General features: G+C 35.0%; 1 pseudogene; it reads right to left on the bottom strand.

The window, feature by feature from the left end:
- Positions 1-1,420: 1,420 nt before the first annotated feature.
- Positions 1,421-1,700, bottom strand: LOC101959068 (small ubiquitin-related modifier 2 pseudogene; annotated as a pseudogene).
- Between the last annotated feature and the right edge of the window lie 997 nt (positions 1,701-2,697).

Below are 2,697 nucleotides of genomic sequence, written 5' to 3'. Positions count from 1 at the left end.
AATTTAAAAATACAGATAATGTCTGGCTTCTGATAATCTTTAAATGAACTAAACTAATGCCTGAGGCTCTTAGAAAAAAATAATTGATGTTAATGATTAACACAATTTTCAGATTTGGGGTCACTGTATTCAGGGCCAGGGTCTTGATCTTCTAAGTGGCTGTGATTAACCAGTGGTCTGACTTGTGCCTGCTGGAAGGTTTCTCTCATTTCCGAGGCAGTATTATTTCATCAGTCAGTTGGATTCTGTCCAGTTTATTTGGCAAAGATTTTGTAGGACCATGCTGTGTCCATTATCTTTTCTTGACAATGATTTAATCTCATTGCAAGAGTGTCAGAGCTGGTTATTATGCTAGGCACACTATTTAAAATTTGGAATGCTTACTTCATTTTTATAAGAGATGACATTTAGCTATAAGAATAAACCATATCTTCATAGTACCATGAAAATGTTTAGTTAATTTATTTACCTTTTTTTTGTGTGTGTGTGTGTGTGTATGTGTGTGTTTAGGTACTTCTGAATGTTCCAAGTGCTCCATTGAAGCACATACTTTAAGGATAGAGATATAATAAGAAGTAGTTCTCTATCTCTTAAGAACATGTTGAACATTTATATGTCCATTTTTATATATTAATTCAATAAAATTATTATGTTCTAGGAAATGAGCTAGATTTTCTGAATATAGAAACTAATCAATACATAATACCAGTCTTGGAGGAGCAAATAACCAGGTATATTGTAGATATTTTCTAAGAACATGAATGTTCACTATTTTTGAATAGTGTTTGTAAACTTTCTTTCCTTTTTTTTTTTCATTTTAAACAAGAATTTTACTTAAACAAGAAGTTTACTTAAACAAGACACTTGAAGGGAAAACTATCTAGGAATCTTTTTTTTTTTAAGAGTGATTTATCCCTACATATAACAGCTTCCTACAAAAAAGATATAAAATTGGCCTTGGTTTTACAATGATAAATGAAAAACATTAAAATTCTCCAATTGAACAAGGTTTGCAAGGATTTTTATGTTGTTCAGGTTTTGGGGTCTTTGTTTTTGTTTTTTGTTAAAACAGTGAGAACAAAATAACTTACTGGACTACAAAGATCAGAGCTGAATGAGCATGCCACTAATAGAGAAAGGGGATATTTTCACAGAACCAGTATTTTTCCCATCCAATCTCCGTTCCATGTCAATCAAAACATATCATTGGCCATTTAATTTTTTAAAAATGCAATATGCCTGTACACATATACCCGTTACTTTATGTACAATAAAGGAGTGGGGAAGGGGAAAATGAAAGAATAGACAAAACTCTACTGTGATAGTCAGGATGTGATGGAACCAAATTGTAGTTGTCTAATTGAGAATGTATTCTTGGTCTGTAAGAAGAGAGTTCTGGAGGAAAGTAGTAGTTTCCCTTTTTAGTAGACACCTCCTGTTTGCTGCTGGAACACATCAATTGTGTCTTCATCCTCCATTTCCAACTGTGCAGGTGTATCTGTTTCATTAATTGGCTGCTGGAATCTCATCTGCCTCATCGACAAACCCTATCCTTCACAACATGCTTTCATTAGTTTACTAAGTGGTCTTTATCTTAAACTGCACCACAGAACCATTCTGCCCCCACTGCCACCTTTAAGTTAATATGTATGATCCTGGTTCTCAGTCTTGACTCTTTCCTTGGGCCTTTGGTCGGCCATGGCATGCACCAGAGTCTCTTCAGCTGCTACTTCACAAAAAAGGTACCAGGTCCGCGCCTAAAGAGCACACAAACAGCTCCGTGTTTGTAAACTGCTAAGTCAAAAATCCATTTCATTCTATACTCTTGTTGAGAAAATTTGTCATTGCTTAAGCAAGACCACATGTTGCCTCTTATTTTTTCTCTAGTCCACCATGATTTTAGAGTATCTTCTGTGACCTCAGCCCACAGGTGGAGATAGATAATAATAGTAGCAACAAGAGCAACAAAAATTCAAAATACATGATATGACATGATAAAAGTAACAGGGATTATGATATTGCCCGTGGGGAAAAGATAAATACTTTATTTCATGGATATCAGGAAGTTCATGGACTGAGGGAGTGGGGACCTAGCTTGCACTTGTAAGTAGAATAATGAAAGTATCCCTCTTTGAGAAGTAGCATTTGATAAAACTTTCCAGCTGAGCAGGTAATAAGACACCAGAACGTTGGGATAGAACCTCTAAGCAGAGAGAAAAGTGATTGCTGAAGCCTAAGGTATAGCTCGTCAGTTGGAGAATAGGGAGAAGGCTGCTGAAAAGAAGCTCAGAGAGTGTGAGAAAGTAGGAAGGAGATTCAAGGTCAAAGGAATATTGGAATCTATAGTTGTAGCAATAGCTCTGGTGACTATTGTAATTTTTAAAAAATAATTAATATGAGCTGGGGATGTTGCTCAGTTGTAGAATGCTTGCCTAGCATACACAAGGCCCTGGGTTCACTCCCCAACACCACAAAAATAATTATAATGATTATTAGTTTACTTTTTTATTTAATGTTATTGTGGTAAGAACACAATATGAGATCCAGAACTCTATCCTTTCAGTTTTTTAAGTGTATAATTCAGTGTTATTTATATATAAGCAAAATATTATACAAAAATCTCCAGAGTTATCACTCATGCATAACTTCTATACCACTGATTATCAACTCCTCTTTTTCCTCCTTTCCTCAATTCCT

Source organism: Ictidomys tridecemlineatus, chromosome 11 (assembly GCF_052094955.1).
Source record: "Ictidomys tridecemlineatus isolate mIctTri1 chromosome 11, mIctTri1.hap1, whole genome shotgun sequence".
NCBI classification, from domain to species: domain Eukaryota; kingdom Metazoa; phylum Chordata; class Mammalia; order Rodentia; family Sciuridae; genus Ictidomys; species Ictidomys tridecemlineatus.
This window is presented reverse-complemented; position numbering and strand designations above follow the sequence as displayed.